Here is a 24,715-nt window from a genome sequence, read left to right as displayed (position 1 = left end):
ATATGTGTACAAATATGTATATGTATACATACATCCACTATTAATTCAGTAATAAGCAGCACTTTTTTGCACTGCATTAAATTCCTTTGTGTCTATGCCACGCTTGCGGTTAATAAATTTCTGGTTAGAGAAGTTTATGCGCGTTTGTAGTTGTTGTAGTTCGACAACTTGATTTCAATATAACAAAAAACTACAAATACAAATGCACAAAGCGTATATATATTACCAAGTGATACTTCGGAAGTAACGAAGCGTCAAAAAAGGGCACAATAAATTTCAATTTACGCACATTCTGTGCCAAACGCAGAGACAAACCGAGTCACGTGTGTGTATATATGTTGTATGTAAGCCAGAAATACATATATATGCCTTTGTATATGTAAACACTTTCGTTGCGGTTATAAATTGTCCCGGCAAATTCCTTTGCTGGTTTTTGGGGTAAAGACATAAATGGGAATTTGAAAATGCCAAATGACTTAACATACTTTTAGGAGATAAAACATGCTACAACAAACAAGTAAACATACGCTGACAAGCAAGCAGCAAGTCACAGCTCCGCCTTATCCAGCAACCGCAGCTAGCGATTGACAGACAGCACGTGTGTGCGCCCTATGCTGCGAAAGGTGTGTCTGCGCTGACAAGCGCCGCCGGGTCGCTGTCGTGACAGATACACGCAAGAAAAGCGCTCGAAAATCAGCCATGGAATTTATTATGCAACTCACATGTATAGAAATACACACATTTATTATAACTGTATATTTGTGTTGTAAGCTTTCTTGCGACAAATTGTTTTGTTCATGTTCTGTTTAAATGAAGATGAGGAAAATGCTTCGTCATACCCGCTCCAGGCGTAAAGGATATTTCACGCTTCGTTACGACGATTTACGAATTTTCTTAAGCAGGCTCAGGTACTTGGCAAACTCGCACGTAAGCCGTCTGCGCGTGTATGGCTTTCTGCTGTAAGATAAACCCGCATACAAGTGTATTTATTTATCCATGCTATTCATCAACGAGCACGCATCTTCTCTTAACTTTTCTTTTCTACTTGAAGTGTATCGCAATATGTCCTTTTTATGTCGCTAAACGTCTTCGCCTGTGTCATGTGCTTATATTTTAATAATGACAATTTGTCAATTTATTTGGGTGGTAGGCGTAAGTGCACAGCGAATGGAGTTTTTTACGAAGGTATTTTTGAAATTGTCTATTATCTGGTATTTATTTTAGAGGTAACCGGGACACGAAAAATAAAACTAGTAATAGAAAAAGTGCTGTTTTCTAAGCTTATAGAACTTTACTATTTCATAAACTGAGTGAGAAGTCCATGTATTTGTACACTGAACTTGTGAAACACCATATACGCCTAAAGTTATGCTTCTGGGAGTGATATTTGGCGGTAAAATGGTGAAGGTAGAAACAATATTATGAGTTTAAGAACTTTTTTTTTTCATTCACAACCTTAACCGCAAGTACCTATAACGAAACTGTAAAACAAATATGAAATAGTTTGAAGACCTAGAAATAAAAATCCTATTATTTCAGAAATCAGTCTCAAATCCATTGAACTATGTGTATAAAATTTCTTTAAAATTTTAAGAACTCTTTTTATGTTCTTAAGTGAGAACCCACAACATATTTAGGAAATTTCATACCGTTGATTTATAGGTATTCTTGAAATAAGAATACTTCATTTTCCATTCCCTAAATTTTTATTAGTAAACTTAACAATGGACCGCACAAAATGGAAAAGCATTCGTAAAAATGGGTTCAATCGTTCTCCACTTTTTGTTCTGTAGTAAATAACAGATGATCCAAGGAGAGGTACTTATTTTTGTGACAGGTCACGCGTGAGTCGTGTCAAGCTGTCATGTTATTTTGTTCAGTATCTCTTGGTATTTCATCTTGGAAAGACTTATGCCTGTACAACGTTTACATATCGTTTAACTTTATTACAAAAATCGCGTGCTTCGCTCAACTTAAGGTCAATATAATCGGCCTCTTGAGCATACTATTCACAACACCATCATCAATCCTGCGACCCAGCATTCATTACTGGAAAATATTCGATCGAATAGACCACGTCCAGCACTTAGTGAAGAAAACATTGGGTTGTCAAATATCTCCCTTCCGCCATTTTGTCTTTGGATATTGCGTTCAACCGTTATAGACATGTAAACATGGAGTTCTCTATCACCTCGAACTGCGACGACTCAGAACGGGTGAAAACGACACCATGGATAAGCTAGCCGGCGGAAGACCTGCGACGATGAATACCGATCAAATCATGGAAAACATCGAGTTAGACCGGCATGTGGCTTCTCGTGACATCGCCCAGAAGATGGGAGTTATATAGATGGCGCCACCAGGGGGTGCTGTTTACTTTGGAACGCACTTTGTAGCATCCGTAGGTGAGCATGTATACGAGGACCCTAGAGAGTCAATTCGGCGGTTCGCAGCAACTTGGACTTGCGTATGGAACGACTTGGCGAATATGTAAAGCTTGTAAAGCCTTATCTATCGAAAATTGAACTCAATGTTCTGTCGAATGATAACATTTCCCATTAAATTTGAGGTTTCTGTATTTTTTGTTTAAAAAGTAGAGAACCTCTAAATGGAACTTGCTTTTTACATAAAACTTTCTTTTTTGAAACTACCGGAGTAAAAATAACGCTATTAATTATAACAAGATAGTCTTCCAAAAATGTTTAGTGTGAAGTACGGAGCAACTATTTGATTCAGTATAGTTTATACTCTATTCTTATTATCTTTATATTATATGTAAAATCCAATTTTATAAATATAACTGCTATAAATAAATCTCTCTACTCTTCTACTTTACAGTAAACTCACAGCGATTGCATTTTGTGCATCGAATATACCTTAAAGACACCGACTGTCCAAAAATCTGAACTCGCTTTGTGGCAACTGAACCGAAAATATTTCAATCAGCGCGAGTCAAAGGCGCAAGGACACGCAGAGCGAAAGTCGTTATTGAACGCAAATAAAGAGAGACGGCACAAGAAAAATATTAAAACCAAACAAATATGAACAAAATAATGAATAAGAAATGGAAATCAAAGAAAAATAGCAAAAACTCCAGGTATTTGAGCTGAATTCAATTCATGTACGTGTGTCTGAGTAAATACTCGTAAATAAAGTCGAAATATGTTTGTGAGTAATTCGTGCACCAAAGACTTTGAAGTGTAAGGTCGTGTAAAGAAAATACCGTTAAGCAAATATGATGCAAAATTAAAGTAAATAAATGTACAAATATATAAAGACAGACGACAGAAAATTGATATTTTTGAAAAAGAATTTCGCAATGAAATTTCAACAAAATCACGTTGAAGTTATGAATGATAATTAACAGTTGAACGTTAAAGCGAACAATTTTTGACTTGGATATATGTTCTTATATGCACAAGGTTGCATTTCGTGCAATTCATCAGCTATAGGTGATTTTAAGCAGCGTGTGTGAGGTGTAATCTGAATAATTTCGTGAAATCTTCGAAATACAATCACAAACACACATACAAACAAACTTGAAGGATATTGGTTTCTCGATTTGTAAATGTATGCGAGATGGAAAGAGTGTCAAGGTCACTGGCTTGAAGGCCGAATGCCGTGTCTGAAACTAGAAAAGGCATAAAGAAAAGAAAAAAGTCAAAATTTAATGTCAAAAAGCGCGGAAAAAATGTGAAAATTTATCAAATGAAATTTGAAGCGGTAAATAAAAATAACATATATTAAAGAAGAGCGGAAATGAAATATGTGAAAGCGGAGAAGGTATCAAAAAAGTTTAGTAAATAGAAAAAGTGTGTAGAAATGTGAAATTATAAAAGTAAAAAATGAAAAAGGTGAAAATGTGAAAGTAGATAAGTAAAAAATGTAAATTAAATAAATGAAAATAAAAAGTGAAAAAGTTCAGAAGCGAAATACGCTTCCAATGTGTATTGGAAAAAAGCAGAGTATGTGAGAAAGTGAAAATTTGAAAAAGTGAAAACAAAAAGGCAAATAAATGAGAAAGTGAAAATAAAAAAAGTAAAAGTGAAATTTGGTTAGTTATAATGTTTAAATAAGGGCTAGGGAAAATTTAGAAAATGCAGAGTAAATGTTAAAGTGAAAAAATAAAAAAGAAAATGTGAAGATAAAGTGTGAAAAATGTGGTACGCACAACAAATATTTAAAATAATATAAAATAAAAATAAAATTAAATGAAATGGGATAAAATAAAATAAAATAAAATAAAATAAAATAAAATAAAAAGAAATAAAATGATATAAAATAAGATAAAATAAAATAAAATAAAATTAAATTAAATTAAATTAAATTAAATTAAATTAAATAAAATGAAATGAAATGAAATGAAATAATATAAAATAAATTAAAATAAAATAAAATAAAATAAAATAAAATAAAATAAAATAAAATAAAATAAAATAAAATAAAATGAAATGAAATGAAATGAAATGAAATGAAATGAAATGAAATGAAATGAAATGAAATAAAATGAAATAAAATGAAATGAAATGAAATAAAATAAAATAAAATAAAATAAAATAAAATAAAATAAAATAAAATAAAATAAAATAAAATAAAATAAAATAAATAAAATTAAATTAAATAAAGTAAAATAAAATTAATAAAATAATGAAAATTATTGGAAATAAATAAGAAAAATCAAAAAGTAAATAATTTAAACATTAAATTTAAATCAAAATAAAGTAAAACAACTCAAAAAACAAAATAAAATAAAATCAAAAGTAAAATTAAATTCATTTTTTTAAATTAAATTAAATTAAATTAAATAAAATAAAGTAAAATAAAATAAAATAAAATAAAATAAAAAAAAAAAATAAAATAAAATAAAATAAAATAAATAAAATAAAATAAAATAAAATAAAATAAAATAAAATAAAATAAAATAAAATAAAATAAAATAAAATAAAATAAAATAAAATAAAATAAAAATAAAATAAAATAAAAAAAATAAAATAAAATAAAATAAAATAAAAATAAAATAAAATAAAATAAAATAAAATAAAATAAAATAAAATAAAATAAAATAAAATAAAATGAAAAAATAAAATAAAAATAAATAAAATAAAATTAACTTAAATTAAATTAAATTAAATTAAAAAAAGTAAAATAAAATTAGTAAAATGATGAAAATTATTGGAAATAAATAAGAAAAATCAAAAAGTAAATAATTTAAACATTAAATTTAAATCAAAATAAAGTAAAACAACTCAAAAAACAAAATAAAATAAAATCAAAAGTAAAATTAAATTCATTTTATTTAAAAAATAAATAATTTAAATTAATTTAATTTTATCTAATTAATTTTTTTATTTATTTCCATTAATTTAATTTTGTTAAAGTTTATAATTTAGATGTAGAAACGTTTTATTCGTAAGAATCGTTTATTCAGAATGAAAAATAAATTTTCTTTATAAGACAAATCACAAGAAGAATACAATGATTAGAGTATAATAATTACAACAAGTAGTTTGTGTTTCAAGTACTTTGAACACTCCTCCTCAACACAATATTAACTGCAACAGTAACAACCCACATATGTATGTATGTATGTATATGTATTATTCTAATCCCAAATTTATGATGAGTACATTTTTCTAAGTTTTCGTTAGTATATCGGCAACCATCTCATTTGTTGGAACGTAATGAATTGAAATTTGTCTACTATTTAAAACTTCGCGTATATGCTGATATTTTATATCAATATGCTTGCTGCGGGAGTGATATACAGGATTCTTAATTAAATGTTGTGCCCCCAAATTATCGCCGTTGATTTTTATAGGATTATTCGTTGGATCAATCCCCATTTCTTGCATAAGTTTTCTTATATATGTGGCTCTTTTTGCTGCTGCGGACATCGCTATGTATTCCGCTTCTGTACTGCTGAGTGCAACTGTGTTTTGTTTCCTAGATTGCCAAGAGAATACGCTACCTGCCAAAAAGAAAGCATATCCCGTATAAGACTTTCTGTCCGTAGCGTCGCTACCCCAATCAGCATCTGCATAGCCTTCAATCGACTTTCCTGTTTTTAAATAATGCAATTTATAATCACTTGTTTTATTTAAATATCGTAATATATGTTTGGCTCCTGTCTCGTGTTCGACGTGTGGATCTTTATTACGCTGTGATAATTTAGAAACAGCGTGTAAAATGTCGGGTCTTTTTAAAATTGCTAAATACATAAGCGAACCAATAAGTGACTGATATTTCGTTTGATCAACTTTCTTGCAATTTTCGTTGTTGCATTTAACTTGAAATTTAGGTTCAAGTGGAGTTACAACTGGCATACAATTAATCATACCATATTGCTTTAAAAGTTCATTGATATAATTAGATTGGCTGACTGTAATTGCCCCAGTTTCCCCTTTGCGCTGAAATGTCATTCCTAACAAGTATTTCAGTGGTCCTTTATCAATTACTTTAAATTCATTTCCAATTTTCTTCTTGATTTCAATTAAATCCGCTTTATTGGTTTATGCAAGCTTAATGTCATCAACATAAACAGCAATTATATTAAAACACCCATTTGAATGTTTCGTGTAAACGCAAGGTTCACTTGGACATGACGAAAAACCAATTTTCTTCAAAATGAAATCGAGTTTTGAATTCAATTCTCTTCCTGATTGTTTGAGTTCATATAACGACTTGTGAAGTTTAAGAACACGATTTGGGAAAATTTTATGTACAAAATACTCTGGTTGTTTCATGTAAACTGTGTCATGAAGTTCGCCATTTAAATAAGCTGTTGCAACGTGCATTTGATGTTAATGCATTTGGTGCTCTACTGCTAATGCAATTATCATCCTAAGAGTTTCGTAGCGTAACACTGGTGAAAAAGTTTCTTTGTAATATATACCGTATTGCTAACTACAACCTTTTGCTACTAGCCTTGCCTTAAAACGTTCAATATTACCATCAACATCTCGCTTCACAGAAAAACCCCATTTACATCCGACAACTTTTTGACATGAATATAATTCTTCCAGCGTCCATGTGTTATCAACGCATCATATTCAATTTGCATGGCTTTCTTCCATTCTGCAGAATATTCGCTGAGTAATGCTTCTCCAACAGTTTCAGGTCTCTTTATGCTGTTATTCATTGAATTCAATATATGTGACTTGGTCTACGGAAAGGGGGATTAGGTGTCAAAAAAAAGGAGAACAATTAATGAGATAACGAGAAACTGATGATTATTTTTAACAGCTTTTCCCAGAAAACTAGTTTTCGCACGTTAGCACCCTTTTCGTAGACCAGGTCACATATTATGTTGCTTTCAGGGACGACCAACCCTGCCAGTTCGGATTATTTTTGGTCTTCCTCTTCCTCTTGTATTAGATTTCTCATTATTTATCATATTAATAGGATCTACTTCAACTTTATCATCTTTTGCTATCGGAATGTTGCTGGTATATACTTGGTCTCCTCCTCCAGCGAGATTCTCTATGCACTCTGTGTCAGTTACTGCTTCGTCATTATTTGTTTTGAGTTTTAATTCGCTCACGTCTACCTTATCACTGACTTCATTAATTTTCTGAGAGTTTTCAATGAATATAACATCTCTACTTATGATGAATGTACATGTTATTGGGTCATATAAACGATATGCCTTGGTCTTTTCTGCATATCCAACCATAATATATTCTTTACCTTTAGGTCGAAACTTATGAATTTCTTTCTTAGAGCAATAGCTAATGATCCAAAAGTTTTTAGAAAATGAACCATTGGTTTTCTTCCTAACCAAGTTTCGTAAGGAGTTTTATTTACTAGAAACTTTGTTGGCGATCTATTGCGCAGAAATACAGCAGTAGAAATTGTCTCTGCCCAAAAACTTTCATCCATTCCTGTATGAACTGACATACATCGCGCCATTTCAACTAAAGTGCGATTTGCGCGCTCAGCTACACCATTTTGTTGAGGTGTATATGGTACAGTAAGTTCACGGTTAATACCGTATATATTAATAATTAAGCAAACCTTATGCTCGAAGCCTTTCCAACAGATATAAAATTTGATCTAGAGATCTGGGACGTACAGAACATTCCTCATTATAACATCTTCGTTTCCTGATCGTAGGATCACAGTCCCAATAACTTGCGCTTCGATAAAATGTTCACCCGCTAAACTCACCTTTTCAGTATGATTCTGAAACGTATGAAACAAACTGCACTCACAACACATATGTATGTGATGTCGCTCCACTGTCCACGCACCATGTCGAACGGTTAAATTCTTGTACACCAGACGCTGCGAGTACACTTCCAATAGCATTCTGAGTTTGCTGCCTAGATGCTCTGCATTGTGCAGCCAGATGACCTCTATTCCCACAATTATAGCATTTAACGTTAGACTGCTTCGTTACCGAATTTGAAGCATATCCTTTACGAGTATTTCTGTTAAGATTTTTGTGCGCACTTACATTTTTCCTGAAGTTCGTCCTTGCTGAAAACGCCGGTTGATTCTCGATATTTTCAACATCTGCATCCTTCACCTGACGACGTTCACTTTGTTAAAGTAATTTAATTTTCAACACATTTAATGATGGTAAATTTTCACGTGTTTCTATAGCAACCACGAAATTTTCATATGACTGCGGTAAACTTGATAGCAGAATAATGACTAACATTTCCTCTGGTACTACTATACCAATTTCAGCCATTTTCTCAATGATATCAGAGAACTGCTTTATGTGCTTCGAAACATTTTCGCCCTCAGACAAACTAAGATACAGAATTTTCTTGAAAAACGTAATTTTACGAGCTGGTCCACTTGGCTGGTAGATCTCTTGTAATTTCCTCCAGGCCTCTAGTGTAGTAGTGCAGTGTCTAATATGATTTAACTGCGATGGCTTGACACAAAGCGTAATGCTCGCAAGCGCCTTCTCATCTTTTGCGTCGAACGCGGCTGATTCTTCTAGCGTTGCATTTTCGTTCTTCACATGCTTACCAGATACGATCCCCCATAAATCGGCATGAATATGAACACCTTTCATGTGGGCTGACCATAATAATTACAACAAGTAGTTTGTGTTGCAAGTACTTTCAACAAATTTAAATTAATTTAATTTTCTCTAATTATTTTTTGACTTGTTTTCATTAATTCAATTTAAATTAATTTAATTTGTTTTGATTTTTTTTTATGTAATTGTATTTTTTTATTTAATTTAAATTAAATTAATGAAAATGAGTAAAAAAATGAATTAGATAAATTTATAATAAATTTAATAAAGTAAAATAAAATAAACAAAAAATATTTAAAAAAAAATAAATAATTTAAGGATTAAATTTAAAACAAAAATAAGAAAATTAAATTAAATAAAAAAAATATTTTTATTAATTTAATTTAATACAAATTAATGAAAATAAAATAAAAATTAAATAAAAAAATAAGCGAGAAATATTAAAAAAATAAAAAACTTAAATATTAAAAAACAAAAAATTAAAATTCAATTAAAAATTAAAATTTAAAAAATCTTAAATGAAATTCATTTAAACTAAATTTATGAAATAAGTAAAGAAAATTAAACTAAACCTAATATCATTAAATATTTTGGCTTTGTAATTTAAATAAATAAATAAAATAAAATTAAATATATTTAAAATATGTATATAATTTAAGGGTCACATTTAAAACAGAAAAATAAAAAAAAAATAAATTTATATTAATATAAATTAGTGAAAATAAATAAAAAATTAATTAGTTAAAACTATAACACAAATAAATAAAATTAAAAAGTAAATAATTTAAGTATTATATTTAAAACAAAAAATAAGAGATCGGAAGAGATCGGAAGAGCACAAAAAAAAATATTAAATAAAAATAATTTAAATTTAATCAATGCAAAGGAATTAAACTAAATCTCGTTATTTATTTTTCTTTGTAATTTAAATAAATAAAGAATAAAAGAAAATAAATTAAAATTAAATTTAATTAAATATGGCAAAGCAAAATTAAAAATAATATAAAGTGGAGGCAAAGTGTGAAAATATGTGCAAAAGTGTTGTGTAAAATAAAAAAATATATTAAAAAAAATAAAAAAATCTAATATGAAATAAGGTAAAGTGAAAGTAGAAGGCAAATCAAATAAAAAAAAAAATATAAAGCAGCGCGTAATTTGCGGAAGTGAAGAGTTAAGAAATTAGAAAAATAAAATAAAAATAAAATTTTAAAAAATTTAAAAAGAAAAAAATTAAAAAAGAAATTAAAAAAAATTAAAAAAGAAATTGAGTAATTCAAAAAAAAAATAAAAATGTATCAAAAGTTAAATAAATAAAAATGTGAGAAAATTCAAAATAAGTTCAAATACGTTGCGTACAAGAAATCAAAAGTGTGACGAAAAATGTGCACTGTTAGACATCGAAACTAAAATTCTGACAGGACACACGTTTCGATAGTGAAAAGTTAAGTGCTTGCTGATTGTGTTGCACAAGACAGCTGCTGCTTGTATTAAGTAACTTGACACAAGATTGAAACCTATCTCATTGCTTGCTATCCAATAACAACAATGACAAATCGCAGCACTAAATAATACTAAAAACTGTTGAACTTTTGATATGAACATGGACAAGAAGTTGAGAACGCGCTTCAAATAAAGGTGAGTGTGCAGTAGATAAGTACTTAGTACATATGTACTATATATGTATGTAGTGGCATAAGATAATATGAAGTATAAATGTCAAACAAATGACAACAAGGAAAAATACCATATTGTGTTGTAGAAAATCTTCAAATTTCGTTGAGAAGCACGAAATGGTTTTATATTTAATTCTACAGAAGTGACTTTCCAAGTGCTTAAAGAATGACTTGGAAAATAATAGTAGAGTACTTTGAGTACAATTTTGAGGGTTAAGTTTTAAGTGAGTTGATGAAAATGTAATGAAATATGTAAATTCGTTGCATTGGTGATTGATGAGATCATTGCTCAAGATTTAATATTTCCAAAACTGTAAATTTTAATTTTTAATGAAAAAGTCTTTTGTATGAGAACCTTTTCTTTTAATGAAAAATTTGTCAAATATAACTCGGTGTACAAAATATTTTTCACACTACTTCACTTCTTCGATCTCAAAATCTGTCTAAAATTTATTTCAAGCTCAGAGGCTTACTGTCCATCCTAAATGTAGGCAATATTATATTTTGTACTTGTATATTACTAAAATAAAATTATATAACTTAGAAAAAATATTATGTGTTCTTAAATTCTTCGCTAGTTTCTTATAGTTTCTTAGCTTTTCTTTCATACTCCGTCCGAATAAATGAGAAATTTTTTACTAAGCACTAGTGGTGTTGAACTTAAAAAATGTTGCCTACATTTGGGCTTGCGCTATTAAATAAAGCATTGCTTCTAATTGTACCATTTCATTCATATAGCTTAAATATGGATTCAGAATGATCAAAAAATCATAAGTAAACTTGGTCCGTAAGTAGTCAAAAATTATAGACATTATTCCATGCTGTCCTTGGGTATAAAGAAACCGATGAGATTGACAAAAAATCCATTATAACATGCCAGTCTAAGAAATTGTACTGGCCTAGTGAGGAATTTAAACGAAATCGATTACTTTCATATTATATATCTTCAAAAATAACATTAAAATTACATCTCCTTATAGTTTTTAAGTTACAGCCCTCTAAAGTGTAGCAGCTCAGTGCCATCAGCTCTATCAAATTTACCTCAAATTGAAGTTTTTATAAGGAAATCTTTTTCAATAGATAAGATATCTCCACGAAATTTGAGATATGTTTTTGCCCAAGGCAATTCTATAATTTTCGATTAATTTTTTCAGACCAGATCACTATAGCGTATAGCTGCCGTACAAAGTGGATGATCAAAGTCAAGTCCTTGTATGAAAAACTTTTTCATTCCATTAGATATCTCCACGAAATTTGGCATATATTGTTATAAAGAGAGGGGCTACAATCTCCAAAGAAATTATTTAGATGGGACTACTGTAGCGTATAGCTGCCATATAAACTGAACGATGAAACTCAAACCCTTGTATGAAAAACTTTTTTATTTTATAAGATATCTTTACGAAATTCGGCATACGATATTATATGAGACATTGCTATAATCTTCGAAGAAATTATTTAGATCGGAATACTGTAAAGTATAGCTGCCGTACAAACTGAACCATAAGAGTCAAGTCCTTGTATGAAAAATTTTTTTATTTGATAAGATATCTCCACGAAATTTGGAATAGATGATTACATAAAAAGGTGCTATAATCTCTAAAGAAATCGTTCAGATGGGATCACTTTAGCGTATCACTGCCATACAAACTGAACCATAAAACTCAAGCTCTTGTATGAGAAACTTTTTTATTTGACGATATATCTGCACGAAATTTGACATAGGTTATTATATATTATATTGCTGCAATCTTCGAAGAAATTGTTCAGATTGGAATACTGTAAAGTATAGCTGCCATACAAACTGAGCGATGAAACTCAAACCCTTGGATGAAAAACTTTTTTATTTTATAAAATGTCTTTACGAAATTCGGCATCGGTTATCATATAAGACATTGCTACAATCTTCGAAGAAATTGTTCAGATCGGACCAGTATAGCATATGGCTGCCATGCAAACTGATTGATAAAAATCTGAGTAAAGATCCTTTCATACCCTTTTATGCTATAACAATGCACCTGTGAAATGTAGTGTAGCTTCGGTGCTGCCGAGTTTTAGTTAAAGCGTTTCATTTGTCATTAATTTTCAGCCAAAAAAAAATTAAATATTCAATTATTCACTGTAACACAATTAAGCATTTACACTTGGGTATTAAATTGTTTCTGTTTGCATTGCCTTTTCTTTGCTTTACCACGAATAATTAATTCAATTATTTTTAGCGCAATAAATTTTTATTTGAAATGTAGTTAAATTTTATTAATGCGAAAAGGCTTTACCGTTTGCCAATATTTTTTCCTTTCTAAAAGTTGAAACAGATAAAAAACCAGTTATTATTTTAGTTAAACGCATGATAAATTCGCTACGCTTCCGCTGTGCCCAGTGAGCGGTTGAGCGGCGCGTTGATTTGTTGGTTGGACGCACTTCATTGGTTGTGGCATACGGACAGATACACATACATATGTATATAGATACATATGTTTGTGAGCGTTGGTTTCTTCGATTTTTAAACTGTACAAACATATACATGTGTATATATATGTATACATACGTAACTGTCGCTGTGTTTTTATATGTATATAACCTTTGTTTCGACTTGCTCTGCCTTGCAGTCGTTTGGAGGGCTTATAAATATTCAATACGCTCCAGCATATGGTTTTTTGTTGGTCTGTGTGTTTGTGTGTGTGTCTCTGAAAACTCGTATACAAATTTGTGACTTTCCGGTGATGATCCCGTTACTACCATTGTCGTGTTATTATCAATTCAATTGGTTATGTAAATGTGTGCAAAATCAAAAAAAAAAAAATCATTTATTTGCATTGGTGTGTCGCTGTGTATTTGTGCATATATGACATTGTGGGGCTTACAGCTGACGCTATTGAAATATTTATACGAATTCAATTTGATTAATATTGAATATTTCATTTCCCAATAATATGCGATGGTCGCTTTTGTGGAAAACCGCTGGGAAAAATAGGAAAAAAACAGGAAAACAGATATAAAATATATAAAAAAAATTTCTTTTATAAAAAATAAAATTTAAATAAAAGGAAATTTAAATAAAAAAGTCTTTTGCATCACTTACTGCAAGTTATTCAAATTACATTTGCTACTACTCTCTTATTTGTTATTTTGTTATTTTGTTGTTTGTTCTTTTGCTTTTTCTGTGTCTTTTTCGTTTTTTGTTTTTAATTTGCACACATCAAGTTTAAATTTGCAATTCACTTTGTTATCTTTGATAAATTGACATTGATATACGAGCAGTGGATGGCTGAATTGCTTGTCAGGTGTCCTTTGCACACACACAACTTCATTAAATATGCGTTTTTTATTATGGAAATATATTCATGTGTGTATATTTGAATATTTCCGTTTGTTATTATAAGTGCCGTCGTGTAATTGAAATCTTAAAAATGTTATGAAACTAGCACCTTTTGATCTTAAATATTGCTAAATTAAATAACTTTGCGTTTGATTGAATTATTTTTTTATTACTTGCTTTAAAATTCATATTAAATTATTTAAAAATTAAAATTTTTTTAATTTTTTTTTTAATAAATATTTTATTTTTGTATTTAAAAAATGTTTCTTAGTTAATTATTTAGTATTATTATTTTTTTAAATTAAGTCGCTGAACTCTTTTGTTCTTTACGATTAATTAAATTTTTTATTAAAAAATATTTTTTAATTAATTTTGTTAGTTAATTAACTTTTTATTAATTTTTAAATTAAAAGTTTCTAAACTTTTTTGTTTCTTATTGTTAAATATACTTTTCTATTAAGTATTGTTATTTTTGTATTTTTTTTAATATTTCTTAGCTAATTAATGAATTATTACTTTTTTTATTTTGTAAATTAAAAGTCTTTTTTGTTAATTAATTACTTTTTTTAAATTTTAAATTAATTTTTTTGTATTAAATATTGTTATTTCTATATTTGTAAAACATATTCCTTAGTTAATTATGTCAAATAATTATTTTTTTAAATTAAAAGTCTCCGAACTCTTTAGTTTCTTATTATTAAATATAATTTTTATATTAACATAAATTTAATTCCAAATATTTTTTAATTTTTTTTTATTAATTAGTGCACATTTTTGTAAGAATTATCTGTCAAGAAATTTAATTTTTCAATGTTTTTAAATTAAATCGTCACCATTGTTGTTAATTATTTCAAAATTTCAAATATTATTTTCTTTAAAAGTAATGCGATTTGAAAATTATTTGTTCCATTATTATATATTTCAGTTCAATTCTTTATTTTTTGCATTTTATTTTTAAAATATGTTTTGTATTTCACTTTGTAAATTTAATAAAAAAAATCTGAGCCTTTCTGTTTATTATGATTAATTGTACATTTTTGAATTTAATCTTAGTTATTTTTTTATTTAACTTTTTTTTAATTAGTGTTAGTTTTGTAATTTTTTTGCCTTAATTAAATAAATAAATATTTTAATTTAAATATAATTTTTGAATTTCAATTAATGTATTAATTAATTTATTTAGTTTAATTAATTAATTTAGTTATTAGTATTATTTTTAATTGATTTAATTTAATTATTATTGCTTTTTTGTAAAAAATTTAAATTTAAAAAAAAAGTTTTGCTAAAAAAAATTAATTTGAAAATCACAATATTATATTTTTCAGTTCAGTAATAATTAGTTTTTAAATTACGTTTTTTTATATTTTTTAGTTAAATTTTTAAAACATATGCCTTTTTTTAAATTTTTTCTAAATTATTTTTAAGTTTTGTTTTATTTAATTAATTTGTTTGATTTAAATTTTAACTAATTGTTAATTTTTTTAATTAAAATAATGAAAATGTAATAAAAAAATTTAAATATAATGGCAAATAATTAAAAAAAAAACGAGTCAAAACTATTAAAAAAAACAAAAGCTAAAATAATTTTGAAAATTTTTCAAAGTATTTTATTATATAATTTTTTAATTTAAAAAAATTTAGATTTATTTTTAAAATTATTTTTGATTTAGTAAGTTTATTAATAGTTTTATCTTTTTTTTTAATTACTTTCAATTCTATTTTATTTTTTTAAATTATATTTAAATTTTTTTAAGCCTGTTTTAATTTTTTTAATTAACTCACATTGTTTTGATTATAAAATCTATTTTGAAACTATTTTTTTGGTAATTATTGTGTTAAAGAATTATATAATTATAAAAATAACCTACTTTAACGGATACGCTTATTTTTGCTAAAATTCTATCTGAAAATCATTTTTTTCAGTAGGTACTATTATGTATTCCTCAGTTTAGTAATATTTAATTTTGAAATTTTGGATTTTAGTTTTCTAAATTAAATTGAAAAAAAGTCAGTTTGTTTGTTTTAAATATCTAAAATATATTTTTGTAGCCTTTTAATCCATAAAACACTTTTTATTCCTTTTTAGAATTTTTTTATTTTAATAATTTTAATTCTTTAAAATTGTTTTAAAGCAGTTAAATTTAATTTTAATTTATTTTATAAAATATATATATATTTTTTGGAAATGTTTTTAAATTAATAGTTTTTAGTATGGTTTAGAAAATTTTATATATTAAATTTTTTAATTTTTTTAACTATTTTAAATTAATTGTTTAGTTTTAATTTATTTTAATTACTAAAAATTTTTGTTTTGAATGGACTTAAATGAAATTATATTTATTTAAATTGTTATTAATTATTTTAAAATTTATTTTGAAGTATATCACAATTATAAACATTATTTTCTTTTTATTAAACCTCAAAAGTTATTTTTTCTCCCAATCTCACATATTTTATGCCAATCTCAATCCATCAAAGCTAATCAAGAAACCGCAAACAAAATTTGAATAAGATTTTCTGTTAGCTTCACTTCTTTAAGGAGAAAATAATTGATTATATGTAATATACCTAAAATACATGCCTACCTCCCACTTAAGCGCATTTAACATTGTCAATAATAAGCACTTCAAATGTGGTTGCAAAGTGGCAAGCCTATCGCATTTACGTATGTATTACATGTGTACTACATGTGTGCAAATACTTGCAAATCCATCAGCTTGACACGTCATTTCACCTCTGACACTTTTCTCATTTGCCGGCATCTGATCGCAAATTAATTTTCTACTTTGAAAATCTCATTTATTTTCACTTTGCAAATTAATTTCACTTTGACTTTCAGGTCATTTGTTTCTGAAGGTGTTCACAGTTCAACTGTGCTAATTGAGTTTGTGAATAAATTGGCTTAAAGTAATTTAATGTGCGTAAAAGAAAAATATATGTATGTGAATATATCTTTAGATGAGCAATTGGAGATAATTTGCACGAATAAGCCGAGTGTTTCACAAGTTCCTAAATATTGCATATTAAATTTAATTTAATTTGATAACTTGGTTGAGAATTGCAAATTAAAAGTTGTGGCGTCTTAAAAAATTAGTTGAAATTTAGATTTCTTATAAGGTAATCTGAAAAATATAAATTCCTACAAGAAAAATTTGCATCCTTTCGCTAGAGTTAGATGAGTGTTTCACAAGTTCATTTAAATAGCGTAACTATGAAATAAAGTAATTTTATAAACTGGTGGAGAATTATAAAAAGACTGTGATGAATGAAATATCTAGTTGGATTTCACATTCGTTATAGAATGCTTTCAAAACACATACTTTTTTCCTTAATTGTTTTCTTCATTTAAAGAACCTGACTACTTGTTATATAAGAAGTAGGTTAGCTTAGATTAGATAGCTGATTCTTCATTATGGCGGCTTGATCACACATAGACTTTTACAGCATTTATTAAGTCAAATGAGAAATTCCTCTAATTGCATATCAGCTATCGGTAAAGCGCTTTGAATCTATTACAAATCTAATTATGAGCTTTATTGCTATTACCGATACTTCATCTGGATGTCTAAAAATATGAAATCGGTTTTATTTTCTTTGATATGTTAAAGGCGGTGCGGGTTCGAGGATGAAGTTTTGAGATAATTTGGAATTTTTTATTCCGGCGCTAATTTCATGCGAACTCCAGTAGATTCACGAGCGCTCCAGCATAAGATACAAGCAAAAATAGTTGCCTGCATTGGATTCCAATGAAACCTTTCTTTCCAGCTGTGCAGAGACTTCTTTTCAAACTTAGCGCAAACGAATGTATACAGAATGTTTTGAATTACTGAAAGAATCTTGCGGAACTGAATCAAAAACTTAAAAATCGTCCCAAGAAAGTAAGAATCGAAAATACTTCTTCAGGGCAGAGAGAGCTCGCATATACTTTTGAGTTGTAACACATTTATGTGGATTTCTAGACGATATTTATTTATTTTGTCATAAGATAGATAACACTATTTTAACCACTACAATAGACCGCCAGGGAGCCAGCTCTTTGAATTGAATTGAAGGAAAAAAAAATTATACAATATTAGCTTCAACCAGAACCCTGGACTTGTCTACCAAAATCATTATTAATTTAGAAATTCATTTAATTTCTATTGACTGTTATTCTTCATTAACAATTTTTCACAAACACAATAAATTGTTGTACCTGTCATCTACCACATCGAAGCCGCCACTGCGTATACGTGACAAATTTTAATTGCGACCTTTCTGCTTGAACTTTGAAATCGCATAAAACTATTGGTGTGAGAAATGTTTGCAACAGCCAAGAAAGCGTGCAAATGCAGGGTAAAGCATAAGTGAAAACAACAGGGCTTCAAGCACCGGATAATTAGTGCATTTATTTTAGGCTCGCCATTACTTATTAGCAAGTGACACGAGGCATTATTTATTAGCTTAAGTAATAAGAGCACAAGCTTAAAGTGTACAAAGCCTACTGTGGCAGACGCAAAGGCGAGCAGAGTATAGGTAGCAAAAAAGAACAAAGAAATCGATTATTTTTATTGTGAAACAAGCTTTTCATGGTCAAGCTTACTCGAACCCTCTTTGTGTTTGTTAAATGTTTACGCAGCGTTGAACTTTGTCCTTAATAAGCTATAATCAATAACAAAATATAGTCAATAATTGAGTTTTCTCCAACTAATAAGGCGCCCACGTTGCTATGTGCTGCATGTTGCGAGCATACTCGCAAGTGGCAAGTAAAAATGTGCATTCTCGGCATTGCAACGTTATTGCCGCAAATAGAAATTATGAAGCAAATTGATTGTTGTGTTTGTAATGCAATTAATAAGGCGATAATGCGATTTGTGGCTGCTTGGGGGAAATCGTTGGTTGCAGCGCAATTGGCAGGTGGCATGAAGTTGTGAACAAGTCTTGTTATAATTAGTTCAAGTGCAATTTAGGGGGCAATAATAATAAGATTTCACTCACTACCTTAGTGTGTGCATTTGAAGGCCAAATGAAATACAATATGAAATTATAATTGCATGAAATCGAGATCTTCCGCATTGCAACAAATGTAGTGAGTCGATAGATGTGGCAGTTAATGAAATATGGAAAATTTAAACTAAGAAAAAAATTGAAAAGGAAATATTTTGTTAAATTTTTTTTTGGAAATTCAGAAGTAAAAAGTACTTTGTGACAAAAAGTACACGGAAATTGTAAATAAAACGCAACATGTAAGTAGCGATGAAAATGTTATTACAAAAAAAAATAAAAAAATATGTAAAATATTTATATATGCATATTAGGGTGGGTCAAAAAACTATAAAATATAAAATATATAAATGAAGTAGGTTCTTTGACACCTCTACGAAAGCCTCTCCAACTATGAGCGCTTAATTGTAACGGCAAGCTCGTTCGCTGTAGAGTTTTCTAAGTCTTTCTTACTATCAGATAGAAAAATTTATTCCTCGTATCCAACTATTTCAAAATATCTTTTTTCATACATTTTGTAGAAAGGTTTTTTCAAGTAGTGTGTAGCACAAAATGGTCTTGCTTTCTTAGTTTTTCATAAACCTAACCGTTTAAAAGATATTATGGAAGTTTAATTTTTTAAGGCAAGTTTTTTTCTTATAGATTTTATAACTCAATGAAAAAAATCATTTTAAATTGCAAAACTCACGGTTCCAAAAGACTTTACTCCTCTATAAAATGGGTTCTTATACTTTTGCGATTAAGTCGAGCGTTTATGTGATATCCAATACCAAAAAATCAACGAAAAAAATAATAATAAAGAAATAAAAAGTTTTGGACCACCCTAATATCTACGTACTGTCATTGTTGAAAATCAACGAGAAAGGTAATTATAAAAAATAAAAACATTTTTTTGGACCCACCCTAATATATGTATACATACATATGTACAAGCAGCAATTTTGTGAAAATCCCTTTTTAAATCATTTAAAATAACTTTAATTTATATAAAAACTAAAATTTTTTTTTTGGACTCCCTAATACATACATATGTATGTATGTATGTATGTACCGCCGGTCTCAGCAGCTATTTTAAGGAAATACCTTTCTAAATAATTTATAATAATTTTAATTTTTATAAAAGATAAAAATATTTCTCTTTGGACCCACCCTAATAATAACATATGTACTGCCGGTCAAAGTATGTTTTTCTATGTTTTATATTTATTCACTTAAATTTTCATTTCAATTTCTTCTTCGAACCTTTCCTGTTTGGAATTTTGAATTAACAGACAGAGAGAGAGTCAATTATTTCTTGTCGAAACAAAAACTGCGTCTATTTGGGAAGAGTTTGAGCCACATTACCCAAAAGCTATATTATTTTATACCTAAAATTTGTATATAAAAAATCAGCTGATTGCGGTATCTTGTGATTATGCGCCCAAAAGTATGTTAGACAACAAGAAAATGAGAAAGATCAGAAGAAGTATACATTTTGGCGCAAAGATTTAAACTAATTGAGAAACACTTTAAAGAGCTTTGTTTTAGCTCTTCAAAAATGTTAAGAGGATACTATAGCTTGAGTCACTTTTTGTTGCTGTTGAACCCATCTTCAGTTGCAAAGTTCAATATCTATTAAGATGTTGTATGAAGTAAAATATTCTAAATTTCACAGCGGCTTAAAAAGTATGCCAGTAAGGTTGTGTTTAGGATGAACTCCATTTTATCAGGAAATCCATTGTTATCAACTAGCCTTTTATTTCTTCATCTTGTCAAAAAAACACTTAGGGCTTAGATATTTGCTGGCGAGTATTTTTACTATTAGAAACTCAAATTCAACGATGTCAGCTATAGTCTACATTTAGGCGGAAAACTGAAACCGTAGAATGGATTTAATTAATTTTATTTATAATATGCTCTTTGCTCTTTTAGAGCCTTTGTCTTCATTTGTTAATATTCTTTTATATGCTAACAGAAAAGTTAGAAGCAGAACCCTCTGTAGTATTATACTTAAGCGAAAACAATCGTTAGTTCATTTGGTGGTATAAAAGTTGATAGTATTAGCGGTTTACTAATGGTGTAATATAACCAAATGTCTCTAACAAAAACCTTTCAATTAAGGAAAATTGAAATTTTCTTGGTATTCGGTTGAAAGTTGTTGACTACATATATTAAATATAAAGCTATAAAGAACTGATTAATAGCAATATATCTTGAGGAAGTGACTCCACGCTTTAAGTGGTTAGGACTGAAACTACAGCTATTGTAACTCAAAATCTCATATCTCATAAAAAGTACTATTATAAGAGCTAAGATTATACTAATCTAACCACACTTAACTTAAGTTGAAGATAAATTTTTTGGGATGTATGTAGTTAAATTAATTAAACTTAAGATATAAAGATAACAATAGCAGGTGAAAAAAAATTAAAAAAAACAACAATATTCAGCAGAGTGCTGAGACAAAAGTGTGCTGTATGTATAAGGCAGAGAAATAACTGTTCGCTAATTACTCAACTTGGTGGTTAATTGAATCAAATTGCGGAATTACTGTCTGAGCGTATTTGGCTTGTCCGCCTGGCTCGAATTTAACTTCACTGTATGTAATTTCATTCAACGTAAAATTAACAAGTACAGCTTTATATATACATATATACGACATATGACTATATGTGCGCTATATAGCCACACATCTAAGTATTTGCTTTTCATTTCCCTTGCGAATTTATTGGTTTTTGTCTTCGACGCAATAAAACTCTCTCTCTCTCTCTCTCTTGACAGAACGTGTGTATTTTTGGTGCTCATTGTTTCAGCTTCCTCGTATTCTCCTCATCGCTGTCGCTTTCAGCTCGCATTAGGCCAGCCAAGCGTTTGCGCTTCCACTTGTTTCCAGCTGTCAATCACTGCCAATTAAATCGAATTAAGTCGAGTATGTCTGCCGATAATTGATTGCCATAGTTGGGTATTGAATTTATGTGATTTGTTGTACAAAAATAAATCAAATTTGTTACTTCTCAATTTCATTGTTCATACATGTGAGTTTTTGAGAAAAAATTAATTATTGAAGATCAGTTTAAGGCAAGAACATTTTTAGGTTGAGATATTAAAAAATTAAGTACAATATATGTATGTGAATTTTAGAGCAAACACCTGGTTCAAACGAAGCTGTAATACACTTCACAAATAGAAAATATTCCTTACAATAAATCGATTTTGATCAGTCAGTTCCATGCCTAATCTGGCAAAGATAGCTCCTTAAATGGAAAAGTTTCCAGAACAAGCACTTGTTTTCGATCATTTAGTTTGTATGGCAGCTATAAGCTATAGTGATCTGATCAATTTCTTCGGAGGATTTTGTGTTGATATCTAATTGTATTGCAAGAGTATTTGAAAGAGTGCTATAGGTCGTTTGGGTTCGATGCTGGAGCAATATTTCTATAGCAATACTCTTTGGCTGATGACAGTTTTTTTAAGTTATTCATACGCTTTAAAAAAAAAAGAAAATGGAATTTACTTACTTAGTGTAAATTTGGGAGTCTCTGCTGCGTTAGAATTTCGAAAAAAAAAATAGACAAACTCGCAACCTATTGCGCAGATCCAAAGCCCTTCAAGTGATCGCGAGTAAGTCGAGTGGATAGAGCTACAAAAAGATGATAATGCAGCTGGTCATAACCCCCTGGCATCTTTGGACTATTCTGAATGAAAGTCCTCCAAAAACATATTGATCTTTGAATAGGGAAAAAGATAATTTGGGTAATTTTAAAAAGTAGTTAACTATAACTACCCGTATTTCTTCAGATGAATATTTCCAACAACAACTATTTTTGCCTCCAAACTAGAACTGTTAAATAACAGAAAACAATTTTGGATCCGAAATTAAATTAAATTAATAAAATTATAAAATTGAAATTAAATTAAATTAATAAAATTAAATTTAATTAACCTACAGTATAATTTATTTTAATTTAATCACTTTTTTTAAGTTTTAAAAATTTGGGTAGCCTAAAAGTATACTTTAAACTTCTTACGAAGTTGATTGGCAGCTCTGCTACTTGCATAATTACATTCTTAATATTATATTATTACTTATTGAAGTCAACAACGCGCCCACTTCCTCATTATCTCTTTCTTATGAGTTTTGCTCGTTTCAGTCTCCGCAGCAGCCGCAACTACGCGACAGCTCATTAAATGAAAACAAGCTGACTACACAATTTCCATTAATAATTCGCCAGATAAAATGTAACCATGTAATATTTATATACATACATATATGTACCTATGTATATATGTATGTATGTGCCGTTACATAAATTTCACAGTTAATTAACAACTTATACAAACGTGACTGGTTGCATGCCACATTTCATCGACATTTCTTTCGCTCCATATGACGTCACGGTACTGTGTTTATACGAGTCCTTTCATTTGGTTTCATATCTTTGTTTGTCTGTGCGGGTGTGCAAGAAATATCAGCCATTGACCAATGAATTAAAATGCAGTACTTCCTAGAAGTAAATGGTGGCTGTATATTTGTCAGTTCCGTTCAACTCGTTGCTATACTCCGCACTGCCGGTCCGTTACACTACGCCCACACATGCGCAAGCGTCTGCAGTGACCCCTGATAACCGCATGTTGCAATAACAAAGGCGAGAAACAAGTATGAAATCGCAAAGGATGCGCCGTTGCAACACAACTATAGATGTGTGTAAGGGTTCGACGACGTTCAGTCGTAATATCATTGACGCACAATTGCATTTCCGCAATACCGTTATGACTACTGTCATATGCGTACGCTTGCCACTGTGGCTGCCACGCACCTTCAAGCGTCCATTTGTCTGCCATTCTCGTGCGTTTTGCAATTTTCCAGTTGTTATGCTGTGTTGTTTTTGTTGTTTAATTTTCTCGTGTGCTTTGTTCTGTTGTGCTACTTCTGTACCTTCTTTTCCATTTGCGTCAGTTGGTGACGCGGTTCGTTTGGTCAGCTGCAGTTGTTAGTGTCCAACTTGATTCTTTTCTTTCAACTTTCAGTCTCCATCGTTCCTATTTACAAGGTTCACATTTTAGTCCTAAACTTTTATTACTTCGATGGCAGAGCTCTTTTAGTGCACAGTTCTAGTTTAATGTAGTTTAGTATCTTACTTAAATGTGGGAAACGGTAGACTCTCTGCTTTAGTGCTAAATCATTTCGCAGTTCAATAAAATCTGTAGGTTTAACTCGCGTAAAGTCTACTTCAAATGCAACTTTATGTTGTTGTTAGCATTAAAAATTGATCAACGTTAAACGCAGTGTTTTTACGGGCTGTAAAATGTTTGTTTTTAATGACCTTGCCTGGAAATTATCCAAGATTATTAAACAAATTCACGTTCTCCAAACAATTCGCGACTTTATGTTCATCGAAAAACCATCTTCTCATGTGAGGCTCATCTCTGGCTTGATCAACTCGTTACCAAACAAAATTTTCGCAATTGTGTTCCAAAAATTGGCCATTTGGTGCGGTTTATAGTTTGTCCGCATCATCTGATCTTTATGCTTCCAAAATGAGGCAATAAATGTTGGTTCCATCAATAGAGAGCATTATAACACGTTTTTGACTGACTTTTTTTCACGATATTTGACAGAATCTACGCGGACACGACGCGGCTCTATTTCCAACTAGACGGTGGGTCATATATACTGACTCTCTTAAGGGCCTTGTCTTTTTAATATGGACCTTATTTTTGATAATCATGTGCAAAGAACGCTTTGTCTGATAATATGAATGGCAG

The 24,715-nt window shown here is 29.3% G+C and overlaps 1 protein-coding gene and 1 long non-coding RNA gene across 5 annotated transcripts in view; one reads left to right on the top strand and one right to left on the bottom strand.

The window, feature by feature from the left end:
* LOC120772772 overlaps positions 1–24,715 on the bottom strand; it is a 497,265-nt gene that overhangs the window by 41,870 nt on the left and 430,680 nt on the right. The window lies entirely within an intron of this gene.
* LOC120772778 overlaps positions 10,315–24,715 on the top strand; it is a 354,753-nt gene continuing 340,352 nt past the window's right edge. For both annotated transcript variants that reach the window (XR_005705093.1, XR_005705092.1), the window contains exon 1: positions 10,315–10,630. This is a non-coding gene — a long non-coding RNA (uncharacterized LOC120772778). The remainder of the gene's footprint in view (positions 10,631–24,715) is intronic.

Source organism: Bactrocera tryoni, chromosome 3 (assembly GCF_016617805.1).
Source record: "Bactrocera tryoni isolate S06 chromosome 3, CSIRO_BtryS06_freeze2, whole genome shotgun sequence".
Lineage (NCBI taxonomy): Eukaryota > Metazoa > Arthropoda > Insecta > Diptera > Tephritidae > Bactrocera > Bactrocera tryoni.
Note: the sequence above shows the minus strand (reverse complement) of the source record. Positions and strands in the feature narration are given on the sequence as shown.